A 15,234-nucleotide genomic window follows, 5' to 3' on the forward strand; every position below is an offset into this window, starting at 1 on the left:
AGGGCTGATGAGGCTGGCACTTCAGGGATGCGTTGTGGATGAGTCCAGGCGCCGGTCCACCATCTGATCTGGATCCGGCCCGGATCCGGCTGACTTCAGTAAACAGAGGTAAAAGGGAAGAAGGCCTTCACGGGGGAGGGACTAGTTGACACTTCAGGACTGCGTTGTCGTCGCATCCAGGTGCAGGTCCTTCATCAGATCTGGATCCGGCCTGGATCCAGCGGATTGCGGTAAACCTAGTGATAAACAGAGAGACTAATATTAGCGTAGATGCCATTCTTCTTATGATGTAACGAGTACATCAGGATTTATGGGAAGTGTTCCCGGTTCCAGCTGACCTAATCTATGCAGCCTAACATTGAATTATAGAAGTGTTATGTGTATGCTAGGTCAAAGAGATGTGTTTTTAATCTAGCTTTGAACTGACAGAGTGTGTCTGCTTCCTGGACAATGTTGGGAAGACTGTTCCAAAGTTTTGGTGCTAAATAGGAAAAGGATCTACCGCCAGCAGTTGATTTTAATATTCTAGGTATTATCAACTGGCCGGAATTATGAGATCGCAGTAGACGTGAAAGATTATAATGCGTTAAGAGCTCGCTCAAGTACTGTGGAGCTAAACCGTTTAGTGCTTTGTAAGTAATCAGCAATATTTTCAAATGTATACAATGTTTAATAGGGAGGCAATACAGTGTTGACAGAACCGGGCTAATATGGTCATACTTCCTGGATCTGGTAAGAACTCGAGCTGCTGCGTTTTGGACCAGCTGTAATTTGTTTATTAAGCGTGCAGGGCAACCACCCAGTAGAGCATTACAATAATCTAGCCTTGATGTCATGAACGCATGTACTAATTGTTCCGCATCTGTCAATGAGAGCATATGACGTAATTTAGATATATTTTTAAGATGGAAAAACGCGGTTTTACAGATACTAGACACGTGACTTTCAAATGAAAGATTGCTATCAAAGAGCACACCCAGGTTCCTAACCGACGACGAAGACTTGACAGAGAAGCCATCAAGTGTTAGACAGTATTCTAGGTTAGTACGTGAGGACGTTTTTTGTCCAATAATTAGAATCTCTATTTTTTCAGAATTAAGTAGTAGGACATTTCTACTCATCCAATTTTTTATATCAGCTATGCATTCCGTTAATTTTGTGAATTGGTAAGTTTCATCAGGGCGTGAAGAAATATAGAGCTGCGTATCATCAGCATAACAGTGAAAACGTCTCGGTTACGGATGTAACCCTCGTTCCCTGAGTAGGGAACGGAGACGTTCCGTCGGATGACGACGAATGGGGGTTTCGCTTAGAAAGCCTATCGACTTCGAGTATACAAAACGTGCCAATGGCAAACAAATGCCATGGGTCTGCGGAATTTGCATGGCGCAACTCCGCCCCACCTCGTGGGGATAAAAGGAGAAAGCCGGCAATATGCAGATATGTTTCTTCGCTGAGGAGCCAAGACTGAACTCGGCTGTTCCAGCGGTACAGCGGAAGTGGCAGGCAGACGGAACGTCTCCGTTCCCTACTCAGGGAACGAGGGTTACATCCGTAACCGAGACGTTCCCTTTCGTTGTCAATCCGAGTTCCGTCGGATGACGACGAATGGGGATACCAGTCTAATCACGCCACCTTCCCAGCTGTCTTCCAGTGCCCTGCGTAAATCTGAGATCCCTGTCGTGAGACTAGCACGGACGAAGGACTCCTATTTAACACAGGAATACCAAGGTACACTGGGGAGCATATCCCAGGTCTTAGGGAAGTATGCAATTACTGCCAACCCAGAGGGGGGGGGACTTAGAAATACACATATGACCCGAGGGATGCATATGGGGAATCACTGGGGTATCCAGCCGCAGGTGGAATATTTCAACCCCAGGGGTGGCAAGGTGGCTTGCCAAGGGAAAGACACATGCTCAGAGAGGCTTACAGTGGGAATACACATGTGGGGGTAGCTCCGGGAGGTACCATGCACACGGGAGGCACCTAGCCGACGCGCAGGCAAGAGACACTGGCGCCGACGTCAGGAGTGCTGGAGGAACTCAGGGCTTTCGGAGAAGCTCACCTGAGGAGAATATCGCACGTATCCAGTCCGTAGAGTGGAATGGCGAGCAAGCGAAGACACCTGAGCGGGTCCGGTACTAGCTGGTTGAAGCGAGTACATGAGAGGACACTGGCTCCACTCGGAGATTGTAGAATCTGGCGAATGTGTTAGGTGTCGCCCAGCCTGCAGCTCTGCAGATGTCTGTTAGCGAGGCGCCATGCGCTAGAGCCCAAGAGAACGCACACTCCGGGTGGAGTGGGCAGTCACACCAAGGGGGCACGGTCGACCTTGCTGCTGGTATGCCAAAGCAATGGTGTCCACTATCCAGTGAGACAACCCTTGCTTGGAGAGAGCCTTTCCCTTCAGCTTCCCACCATAACAGACAAAGAGCTGGTCTGAGGTCCTGAAACACTGCGTCCTGTCTACGTAGATGCGGAGCGCACGTACTGGACAGAGCAGTGCCAAGGCTGGGTCTGCCTCCTCCCGGGGCAGCGCTTGCAGGTTCACCACCTGGTCCCGGAAGGGAGTGGTAGGAACCTTGGGCACATATCCATGCCGGGGTCTCAGGATCACGTGAGAGTACGCCGGCCCGAATTCCAGGCACGCTTCGTCAACGGAGAATGCGTGCAGGTCCCCTACCCTCTTGATGGAGGCCAATGCAATCAGAAGCGCCGTCTTCATTGACAGGAAGTTAAGCTCGACTGACTGTAAAGGCTCAAAGGGAGCACTACGCAGGGCGGTTAAGACCACTGCGAGGTCCCAAGAGGGTACGAGAGGAGGGCGAGGAGGATTCAGTCTCCTCGCTCCTCTCAGGAACCTGACGATCAGGTCATGCTTCCCCACCGACTTACCTTCTATAAGATCATGCTGTGCGGCAATAGCGGCGACATAGACCTTAAGGGTGGAGGGAGACAGCCTTCGCTCCAACCCTTCTTGAAGGAAGGAAAGCACGACGTTGATCGAACATCTCCGGGGGTCTTCTCGGTGAGAAGAGCACCAGTTGACGAAGAGGTTCCACTTCAACGCGTAGACGTGCGACGCTCTAGCGGAAGTGATGGTAGCCACCACCGCTGGTGGTAGGGTACTCAAACCTGCCTCGTCCCGTCCAGGAGCCACACATGGAGGTTCCAAAGATCGGGACGAGGGTGCCATAGGGTCCTTCCTCAGAGGTATGGGCCAAGGAGGTGCTGTCGCGAGGAGTACAAGTTCGGAGAACCAGGTCTGGGTGGGCCAGTACGGCGCTACCAAAGTGACCTGCTCCTCGTCCTCCCTGACCTTGCGCAGGGTCTGCGCAAGAAGGCTCACTGGGGGAAACGCATATTTGCGGCCCCGCGGCCAGCTGTGCGCCAGTGCATCCGTGCCGAGCGTGCCCTCGGTCAGGGAATAATACAGGGCGCAATGGGTCGAGTCGTGAGAGGCAAACAGATCTATCTGTGCGTCCCCGAACTGGTCCCAAATCAGCTGAACCGACTGGGGATGGAGTCGCCAATCTCCCGGGAGGGGCTGAAACCGTGAGAGCTCGTCGGCTGCACAGTTCAGAGCTCCTGGAATATAGATGGCACGAAGCGACCTCAGATGCTTCTGACTCCAAAAAAGGAGGTGGCGGGCGAGTTGCGACATACGGCGAGAGCGCAGACCACCTTGACGGTTGATGTACGCTACAGTCGCGGTATTGTCTGATCGGACTAGTACATGCTGGCCCGAGCGCACGGCTCGGAAGCGGCGCAGGGCGAGCTGTACAGCCAGCAACTCGAGGCAATTGACGTGCCATAGGCGGTGGGGTCCTGTCCAGGAGCCCGCGGCAGCACGTCCATTGCACATGGCACCCCAGCCCGTGGCGGAGGCATCTGTTGTTACAACAACGTGCCGGGAAGCTCGTTCCAGGGGCACACCGGCCCGTAGAAAACTGAGGTTCGACCACGGGGTGAAGGTCTGACGGCAGGCCAGAGTAACTGGTACTCGGAGAGTGCCGTGTTGCCATGCCCACCTCGGGACTCGGTCGCGAAGCCAAAGCTGAAGCGGTCTCATATGAAGTAATCCGAGCGGTGTTGCCACGGCTGCGGATGCCATATGCCCCAGGAGCCTCTGAAAAAGTTTCAGTGGAACCGCACTCTTGCCCTCGAACTGTCTCAGGCAAGTCAGCAGTGACTGCGCGCGCTCGCTCGTAAGCTGCGCGGACATGGCGACCGAGTCGATCTCCATACCGAGAAAAGAGATCCTCTGCACGGGGCAAAGTTTGCTCTTCTCCCAGTTGACCCGAAGGCCCAGACGAGCTACATGGCGGAGCACCAAGTCCCTGTGTTCGCATAACTGGTCTCGAGAGTGAGCTAGGATTAGCCAGTCGTCGAGATAGTTCAGAATGCGAACCCCGTGTTCCCGGAGGGGAACAAGGGCTGCCTCGACGACCTTCGTGAAGACGCGAGGAGACAGGGCTAGCCCGAATGGGAGAACTGCGAACTGATATGCCTGTCCCTCGAAAGCAAACCGCAGGAACGGTCTGTGTCGAGGGAGGATGGAGACATGAAAGTAGGCGTCCTTCAGGTCGATCGCTGCAAACCAATCCTGGTGCCTCACACATTCGAAAACGCGTTTGGCGGTGAGCATCTTGAACGGCAGCCTGTGAAGGGAGCGGTTCAGAACGCGCAGGTCCAGGATTGGCCGTAACCCACCGGTTTTCTTCGGGACAATGAAGTACGGGCTGTAGAAGCCGGTCCTCATTTCGGCTGGAGGGACAGTCTCGATCGCACCCTTCGCCAGCAGGGTAGCAACCTCCGCTCTCATGATAGGGGCATTGCCACCGACCATAGTGGAGCGGACTCCCCTGAAGCGGGGAGGAGACCGCGCGAACTGAATCACGTAGCCGAGCCTGATCGTTCGTGCGACCCAGCGGGACAGGTTGGGAAGCTCTAGCCAGGCTCCCAAGGACTGTACCAGCGGGGTCATCCGAACCACAGACTTCCCGTCGGTGGAGCAGCGAGGCGGTATGGCTGACCCAGACGTGGACGGCATAGCGGCCCGGTGTGGGGGTACAGTCATAGACCGCGTCCTGACAGAGGAGACCAGGGAAGGACGAACGTTCCACGGGGGTCTGCTCTGCCAGGGGTCTGGCGACAGAGGAGGATGAGAGCGGCACGGTCCGGGGACGGCGCGCACTGTCATCCGGCTCTGGGACAGAGGAGGACGAGGGGTGCACGGCCCGGGGGCGGCGCACCGTGTCGTCCGAGAACTCTGTGTGCTTAGAGATGGGAAGTCAGCTCTCTGGAAAAAGAGGTTCTCCCCTGGCCCTCCACCGGGGAAAGGAGTGGCCCTGCAACCACCTCCTGGAGAACTGCAACCCATCTCTGAGCTGCCCGTAACGGGAGCGCCGCTTTGCCCGGCATTTGGCAGGCTGCGGGGCTGGTACGGGCTGGGGCGCTTTCCTGCGACCACCTCCACGGCGCGGCCCGGAGCTGCTGGGGCCGGGCGGGAGGGGGCGAAAGTCGCAGGAGGGCGCGCTCGGCGGCAAGCTGACTGAGGCGTCTGAGCCGGCGGCAGCAGCTGGCCGCGGGGTCAGAACGTGTTTGGTAGCCTCAGTCTGCTTCTGGGCGGCCGAGAACTGTTGGGCAGAGTCCTCGGCCGCGCCGCCGAAGGGCCAGCCTGGGATATGGGGGAGTTGAGGAAGCGGGTTCGCTCAGCCTCGCGCACATCAACCAGGTTAACCCAGAAATGTCTGACCACACAAGTGGACATCACCTGACCCAGGGAGCGTGCGGTCACCTTCGTCACTCGTAGAGCGAGGTCGGTGGCGGCAGGCAGTCTCTTAGATGAGCCCTGAATCAGCCCTACCCTCGTGCATGTCATTGAGCACCCCGAAGGATGGCAATAACATGCAGTGAGACGGCAGCCTGTCAGCTGCTCTATAGGTCTTTGCCACCGGAGTAGACAAAAAACCCACAGGCATTGGAGGGGTGCTTAGGGTCGCCACGCCAGGTGGAGGCGCTGTGGGGGCACAGATGTGCTGCCACTGAACACTCCACGGAGGGAACCCCAGTGTACCCATGGCCGCGGCCTCTCGAGGGCAGAGAAGGTGGAAGAGGCTGCTGAGCAGTCGCGAAAGTCAAAGGAGACTCTCACGATCTCATAACCTCTTCATGCACATCCGGGTAGAAAGGATTTTGGGTTCGCCTCCCCAAAACCAATCATCAGCCTTGAGTGCTCGAGACATGGCAGAGTAATCCACACATGCCCGATACTCGCGGCTGCCCGGGAAGCATAGCTGTCAACTCTGGATCAGACTCGCTATGTTGCACACCCGAGAGTGGCAACATAGACGAGCCCTCACTTCCAAAGGACTCCAGCTCACCTTGTGACGCGGCGATAGACATGATTTCATCAGCCGGGGAACTGAATGAGATGCCGGCCCGCCGGCGTCCTTTGGACGCGGCTCTGACCAGCTAACTCATTCAGAACCGCGCGGGTTGCAATGTTAAAGAGAGGGGTGTGGACCACGGATATTAATCGGCGGTTTAGTTCCACACCAGCCATCTCAGGTCACCCTGGCCACCAGCCAAAGTATTCTCTCACGTGGAGAAAATAGATCGGGGTGTGGATGAGGGGACTCTCACTCAGTTGAGCTCATTGAGTCTTGACCGTCATTGCGATGGTCATGTTCCCCTTAGAGAACGTGACGCATCCGCGAGCGCTGTTCGAACGTGATCGAAGCCCAAACACGTCAAAACAGCGCTCGTGCCCATCAGCTGAATCTATCAGGCTACCGCACTCAGAAATGCACGGGCAGATCGTCTTTAAAAAGACGCGCCGCATGCACGCTCTTTTTGTGTGAGAAAAGCTTGCAGCAGTGCTGAAGCGCCCAGGGAGAAGCACACAGCTGTTCAGATCAGCAGGCAGGAATGTGAAACTCGCTGGAACACGCCATCACACCAACACCGACTGGAAGCTGCTCGTCTTGAAGATTCTCGAAGATAGTCAGAGAATAGACTGCAGGAGTGAAGAGAACATCTTGGCTCCGAAGCAAAAACATATCTGCATATTGCCGGCTTTCTCCTTTTATCCCCACGAGGTGGGGCGGAGTTGCGCCATGCAAATTCCGCAGACCCATGGCATTTGTTTGCCATTGGCTCGTTTTGTATACTCGAAGTCGATAGGCTTTCTAAGCGAAACCCCCATTCGTCGTCATCCGACGGAACTCGGAGTGACAACGAAAGGGAACTAATACCATGCTTCCTAATGATATCTCATAAGGGTAGCATGTGAGTGAACAACAACGGTCCTAGTACTGAGCCTTGTGGTATGCCATACTGAACTTGTGATCGATAAGACATCTCTTCATTTACTGCTACAAACTGATAACGGTCAGATAAGTATGATTTTAACCATGCTAATGCAATTCCACTAATGCCAACTTAATTTTCGAGTCTATTTAAAAGAATGTTGTGGTCAATAGTTTCAAATGCAGCACTAAGATCAAGTAACACCAATAGCGAGATACAACCGCGATCGGATGATAAGAGCAAATCATTTGTAACTCTAATGAGAGCTGTCTCAGTGCTATGGTACGGTCTAAATCCGGACTGAAAATCCTCGCAGATATCATTTCTTTCTAAAAAGGAACATAGTTGTGAGGATACTGCCTTTTCTTAGCCTAGAAATCTAGACGCACCCTAGCGGCAGCAAAAATTATTTTGCAGCCAGTGTGGTCTAGCAACTCTCCGTTGGCTTTTCGAGCTGGAAAACCAAACTCTGGTCAGGCCAATCAGATCGTGTAGAGTTGGTGGGCGGGCTTAACATAATGGCGGCAGAGTTGTGACGGTTCCGCGTGATTTCCATAGGTGATTTCCCTGCTACTTGAAAACAAAGAAGATGCTGCTGGCGAACAGCGTCTTTCGAATCGGCTTTGGCCACGACTCTGGAGGACTTGGAGTTCTTAAGTCATTCTTAAAAAAGGAAGATGTGTTCGGAGTTTTGACGACTGGATACGGCAAAAGTTTAATATATCATCTTGCTCCGCTGGTGGAAAAACGCACGGGACTCACTCAGCCACAGCCGTTCTTTGCTCTGGTTGGTTGTAGCGCTGTCCTATTGTGTGCCGAGGGATATTGAAAGACAACCGTTTATCCCGCCCCTCGGATTGAGGTATGCCAATTGTGAGTTCCCAGACCTAACATCTTGATGTAGGTCTGGCTTGCCAGGCTAGTCTTTTCTAGTATCTTTGACAGAAAAGGTAGATTTGAGATCGGCCTGTAAATGACTAATTCTGTAGGATCAAGTTGCTTTTTTTAACAACTGGTTTAATCATACCCAGCTTAAAAGTTTTTGGTACGTATCCTAGTGACAAAGATGAATTAATGATATTGAGAAGAGTATCTATGATCTCTGGAAGCATCTCTTTCAATAGCTTAGTCGGAGAAGGGTCTAACATACATGTTGTCGATTTAGATGATTTAACGAGTTTAGAAAATTCTTCCTCTCCTATAGCAATGAATGAATCAAATTTTTCCTTAAGGATACTACAATGCATTCCCTGAGGCGAAGCTGTAGTAGACGGTTGCAAATAATTTTCTCCCTGATATTATCAATCTTATAAGTGAAGAAGTTCATAAAGTCATTACTGTTGTGCTGCTTGGAAACTTCTGGGCTTGAAGCTTTATTTTTCGTTAGTTTAGCAACGGTTTCAAATAAATACCTCGGGTTTTGTTTATTTTCTTCTAATAGGGTTGAAAAATAAGCAGATCTAGCAGCTTTTAAGGCCTCTCTGTAAGCAATCGAGCTCCAGTTGCGCTCCATTTTTCTGGCTGTTCTCTTAAGGGCCTGAGTGTGCTCGTTGTACCACGGTGTTGGACTATTTTCTTTGATCTTCTTTAAGCGCAACGGAGCAACAGTATCTAAAGTGCTGGAAAAGAGAGAGTTAAAAGTTTCTGTCGCAATATCAAGTTCTTCTAAGCTATCTGGGATGCTGAGATGATGAAACTGATCAGGAAGATTATTAATAAAGCAATTAGTGGCAGAAGTTATAGGTCGAACATATTTGTAACACGGAGTCGGTTTTGCAGCTTTGGCTAAGTGAAGTTTACACAAAACTAGATAATGATCTGAGATGTCATCGCTCTGCTGCAGAATTTCAACAGCATCAACATCGATTCCATGCGATAATATTAGATCTAGAGTATGATTACGACAATGAGCAAAATCCCTAGTGTTAAATTAACACTGCTCAGTGTTTATATGAGTCCACACTCTCAGGGTGTTAAAGTAACACTCAAGAGTGTTAAAGGTAATGAGATAATTAAGTGATTAATTGAGTGATGTTTGAGCATTATTGAAGACACCTGGTGTTAACAAGCAGAATCCCTGAAGGAGAAAATCACGAATTTTAAGTAACCATTATGGAGTTCAGTGTGGTCATAGATCAAACAACATGGAATGATAGTAAATAAAGATTCAAAACAGAAAGCAATATGGAGCTTACAGACGCAAACCACTCAGGTGCAAACCACTCAGCGGCAAGGCAGACAGGAGCACATGATAAGCAGAATCAATGAATGTTACGGTCACTGGTCTAGGTCAGGGTGTAACATAAACTACAAACCCCATTTTTTATTTTATTTTCTTGTTCTCTAGATTGTTTTTATAGTGATATTAGTGGTTTTAACAAAACAATTTCTTTAAAAAAAGAGAGAAATTAGAAACAACAACCAAACAGTTTGGAAGCAAACACTTCTATGGTGAGCTAATGCCTAAAACAATAAACCAACAGAAACTAACTTCCCTACAAATAAAAAAAGAGAATCAAAACATACAATGGAACACCCTGCCTCCTTATCTAACCAATAAACAGGAAAAAAACAGCATGCCCTAAGGCTTCTTAAATAATGAAGAAGTTATGCAGATGGGATCAATTGGGAACTGATGTTATCACATAAACATCAAACTGTAGCAAAAGTGACTAACAACACTCAGTTAAACACCAAAAGAAAGAGATCACAGAAATCACATCTTAAAGGGATAGTTCACCCAAAAATGAAAATTACCCCATGATTTACTCACTCTGACGCAGGGATGGGTAAAATCGGTCCTGGACGGCCACAGCTCTGCAGAGTTCAGCTCCAACCCTGATAAACTCTCCTGTCTGTAGCTTTCTAGTAATCCTGAAGACATTGATGAGCTGGTTCAGGGGTGTTTGATTAGGCTCCCAGATAGATAGCAACCATCAAAATAATGTTAATGTGTCAGTGTTAACTGCATTGAATCAACATTTATTTTGCTCCCACAATTAATGTTGAATTAAAAAAAATAATAATCCAAAATTCAATAGTAATGGCATTGAGTCAAAGTTACAATGTGATGTTGGTTCAACATAATGCTTACACTCTCAGAAAATGAAACACAACAATTACAACTGACTTAAAGCCACACAGCCTGAAATCAACTGCAAATAAAAGAAGACAATAAATCTCTCAAGATCTCAGTAGAAGTTTTTTTTTATACAATTAACAGAGGGTTGGTAGTTGATGTTTTATTGAAAATGTGTTGTCACCATTATGGTGCTCAGTGTTTGCTTTGGTTGGACAGTTTGACTCTTGGCTTGTATGTGAGTTTCCTATCTTTGCAGTGGTGTAACGTTCATGAACGAATTATTCTTTTTGAACAAATCTTTTAGGTGAGTGAATTGTTCACGTAATCCATTGACTTACATTTCTCATTCACTGAAATCCCTTCCTCCACAGCAGTGCGGCGCTATTACTCACGCAGCTCAGTGAACCAGGTAGCTCTGTGGACTTTTTCAACCTGTCAAAGAATGACTAAACCTCGAGCCAATAGCCTTCGAGTATGAGATGTGACGGAGCATGTGATTTGTTGAATGTAGTGAACGAATACGCCCTTCACTGACCGTGACCGGGTTGCTTTTGATTATGAACGAGAGAGAGATCTTCTCGTTCATGAACAAGTTGAACGAACTGATACATGTCGTTCGTGAACGAAAATAACCAGTTGTTTGAACGATAATGATGGCGAACAGATAGAGCTAGGCTTGTGTAGTTGGCATATTTGCATCAAATAAAGAAATTTACACTTTACCATTGTAATGAAAACAGTTTAATAACGTAAGCTGACCCACTAAGCAAAATGATGTCCAAAAGTCGTCTTTTTAAAGTCTTTGTCACAAAAGTCGGACATTGAAAAGACGTCCACTGAGGAGCCAGAATGAAAGTTTTTATGACGTCTTTTTTTTGACGTGTTCTGCACGTCCGATATAGACGTTCATGGACCCTCTTCGTACAAGGTTAAAAACTAGTTCAAATGTGGTCATTGTGGACATATTTTTTATATCATTTATGGTCTCATTGAGACATAATTACTTTGACTATTGCTGTCAGATGATCTTAGTGTGAATTAGCAGAGGTTTAGATGTTGATATTTGTTTCATTTGAAGTGTCACCATTGTGGTGATCAGTGTTTGCTTTAGTTGGGCTCTTGGTCCCCTTTATTTTTTCTTTAGCTTTTCTTTGGCTGCTGTAACTGTGTGTGTATAACACAATTGTTGTGGCAGAGAAAGCCAAGAAAAAATAAGATCAGGTGTTCAGCTCAATGTTGATGATGCTTGATCATGCTGCTGACAGTTTCAGATGATGTGTTCCATGAACACAAATGGCACACCACACAAATGGCTTTTAAGTAGTTTATTTCATTAGCAAACATGTCACTATAATTGTTAAATTCTTTCCATTGATCAATTTTCTGCAAAAATAACGATTGACATGCTTGTTTTCTTTGCAGCCCCTTTAAATAAAGTTAAGAAAGAACAAACATTCGATCTACGTCAGAGCATCAACAAATCTTTCCACAGCGTCGCTGGTAGGGCGGCGAGAGCGAATTTTGCTGCTCTCGCCGGCGGCGGTGTGAACGTACGGTTTCCCTGATAGCAGACCAACATCGAATCTGTCAGGGATCCCAGACGAATCAGACAAGATGGTAAGTTTACTGCTTTATTTGTGCAGAAGGATCGTAGTTGGAGAAAACAGGTGAGAAACCAATGACATAGAAACATAAAGGAAGCTTAGCTGTGGTTAATGTCCTTTTCTCTCTTTCTCTCTCTCTTGCAGGTGACTTGACGGTGGATCGGTTCAGGTGGACAGGTCTTTGACGAATGGAAAGCAGGTAAGGAACAGGTTGGTGATCGGGAAGTCTGTGAGCCATGAAATGACGAGACCAGACAGTGACTGCAGGGAGAGTGAGTGTCACCGGGTGAGAAATAGGAACTTTAGAACCGGGATTTGTTGCACGGGGGAGCGACTTCCGGTGTAACACCGGGCCGGTTCCGGTGACATGTCATGGCCGCCGGCATTGACGAGCGCCAGCTGCGGACACCAATCAGGCCGTTATCAGTGAGCACATGCGGGAAGAGGGATATATAAGGAGAAGTTTGAAGACATGGTGTGTTGGTTCTTGGTGCTTGGTTTTCACGTTGGGTTCCCCTTGGCGTTCTTGTCAGCAGACAACAGAAAGCAGCAACCGCAGCGAATATAAAGTGTGGGGATGTTTGTACATTGAAGACGGGTGAGTGATTGACATATGGGACTGAGAGGACAGAGTGATTAAGGGCCGCGCTGAGGATCTATGCTGTTATCAAGGAGAGAAGTTAAGTGCACTTTTCATCAACGTACGAAAGGGTGATGTTATGAAGACTTACCAAGAACATTTTTTGAGTACTGACTTGTGCTGGCAGTGTGTGGTGTTTCTCTCATTGTGAGTCTCAGAGATCCAAAGAAGGAACTGGGCTTTATAGGATCGTTCTTGAAACTTGATACCCCCATGCGAAAAGCCATCTGTGGATTGTCTGACCCTGCAAAGAGGGAGTGAAGGCCTGTTGTTCACGAGAGGTGATGTGACATTGCAGTGTCTGAAAGTGTGAAGTGAGCACGTGTAAAGAGTTATAGTATTTATGCATGCACGAGTGTGGGAGACCAAATCATTACCCTCACTCTATCATCTTTGTTCGGGGAAGCCTAACCAGTGGGATATCAAGAGTTAAATCTGATCTGTCGATTGTGAAGTTGTGTCTAGGTTCCCAACCATCCTTCTGAAGTGAGTCTGCTGACTGCTGTGTTCAATCTGCTATCGTTCTGTGAACTGAGAGATCCTGTGAATCATCATTCTGAAGTGAGTCTGCCGACTACTGTGTTCAATCTGCTGTCGTTCTGTGAACGGCGAGATCCTGTGAATCATCCTTCTAAAGTGAGTCTGCTGACTACTGTGTTCAATCTGCTGTCATTCTGTGAACTGAGAGATCCTGTGAATCATCCTTCTGAAGTGAGTCTGCTGACTGCTGTGTTCGATCTGCTGTGTTCAATCTGCTGTCGTTCTGTGAACGGAGAGATCCTGTGAATCATCATTCCGAAGTGAGTCTGCTGACTACTGTGTTCAATCTGCTGTCGTTCTGTGAACGGAGAGATCCTGTGAATCATCCTTCTGAAGTGAGTCTGCTGACTACTGTGTTCAATCTGCTGTCGTTCTGTGAACGGAGAGATCCTGTGAATCATCCTTCTGAAGTGAGTCTGCTGACTGCTGTGTTCGATCTGCTGTGTTCAATCTGCTGTCGTTCTGTGAACGGAGAGATCCTGTGAATCATCATTCCGAAGTGAGTCTGCTGACTACTGTGTTCAATCTGCTGTCGTTCTGTGAACGGAGAGATCCTGTGAATCATCCTTCTGAAGTGAGTCTGCTGACTACTGTGTTCAATCTGCTGTCGTTCTGTGAACGGAGGGATCCTGTGAATCATCCTTCTGAAGTGAGTCTGCTGACTACTGTGTTCCATCTGCTGTCGTTCTGTGAACTGAGAGATCCCGTGAATCATCCTTCTAAGTGAGTCTGCTGACTGCTGTGTTCAATCTGCTATCGTTCTGTGAACGGAGAGATCCTGTGAATCATCCTTCTGAAGTGAGTCTGCTGACTACTGTGTTCAATCTGCTGTCGTTCTGTGAACTGAGAGATCCCGTGAATCATCCTTCTAAGTGAGTCTGCTGACTGCTGTGTTCGATCTGCTGTGTTCAATCTGCTGTCGTTCTGTGAACTGAGAGATCCTGTGAATCATCCTTCTAAGTGAGTCTGCTGACTGCTGTGTTCAATCTGCTGTCGTTCTGTGAACTGAGAGATCCTGTGAATCATCATTCTGAAGTGAGTCTGCTGACTACGGTGTTCAATCTGCTGTCGTTCTGTGAACTGAGAGATCCTGTGAATCATCCTTCTGAATTGAGTCTGCTGACTGCTGTGTTCGATCTGCTGTGTTCAATCTGCTGTCGTTCTGTGAACGGAGAGATCCTGTGAATCATCATTCCGAAGTGAGTCTGCTGACTACTGTGTTCAATCTGCTGTCGTTCTGTGAACGGAGAGATCCTGTGAATCATCATTCTGAAGTGAGTCTGCTGACTACTGTGTTCAATCTGCTGTCGTTCTGTGAACTGAGAGATCCTGTGAATCATCCTTCTGAAGTGAGTCTGCTGACTACTGTGTTCAATCTGCTGTCGTTCTGTGAACTGAGAGATCCTGTGAATCATCCTTCTGAAGTGAGTCTGCTGACTGCTGTGTTCGATCTGCTGTGTTCAATCTGCTGTCGTTCTGTGAACGGAGAGATCCTGTGAATCATCATTCCGAAGTGAGTCTGCTGACTACTGTGTTCAATCTGCTGTCGTTCTGTGAACGGAGAGATCCTGTGAATCATCCTTCTGAAGTGAGTCTGCTGACTACTGTGTTCAATCTGCTGTTGTTCTGTGAACGGAGAGGTCCTGTGAATCATCCTTCTGAAGTGAGTCTGCTGACTAATGTGTTCCATCTGCTGTCGTTCTGTGAACTGAGAGATCCCGTGAATCATCCTTCTAAGTGAGTCTGCTGACTGCTGTGTTCGATCTGCTGTGTTCAATCTGCTGTCGTTCTGTGAACGGAGAGATCCTGTGAATCATCCTTCTGAAGTGAGTCTGCTGACTGCTGTGTTCAATCTGCTGTCGTTCTGTGAACTGAGAGATCCTGTGAATCATCCTTCTGAAGGAGAAGCTGCGGACTGTTGCGCTCGATCTGCAGCTATTCTACGAGCTGGGACATCCGGGAGTGAAGAAAGGGAACCCAAAGTCATTCCGTTGCCGTTTTAAGTGTTATTAATTAATAAATAAAAAGAAGAGTTTTTACATTACTTGCTG

The sequence above is a fragment of the Rhinichthys klamathensis genome, unplaced genomic scaffold (genome assembly GCF_029890125.1).
Source record: "Rhinichthys klamathensis goyatoka isolate OS25496 unplaced genomic scaffold, OSU_Roscu_1.1 h1tg000414l_1, whole genome shotgun sequence".
NCBI lineage: Eukaryota > Metazoa > Chordata > Actinopteri > Cypriniformes > Leuciscidae > Rhinichthys > Rhinichthys klamathensis.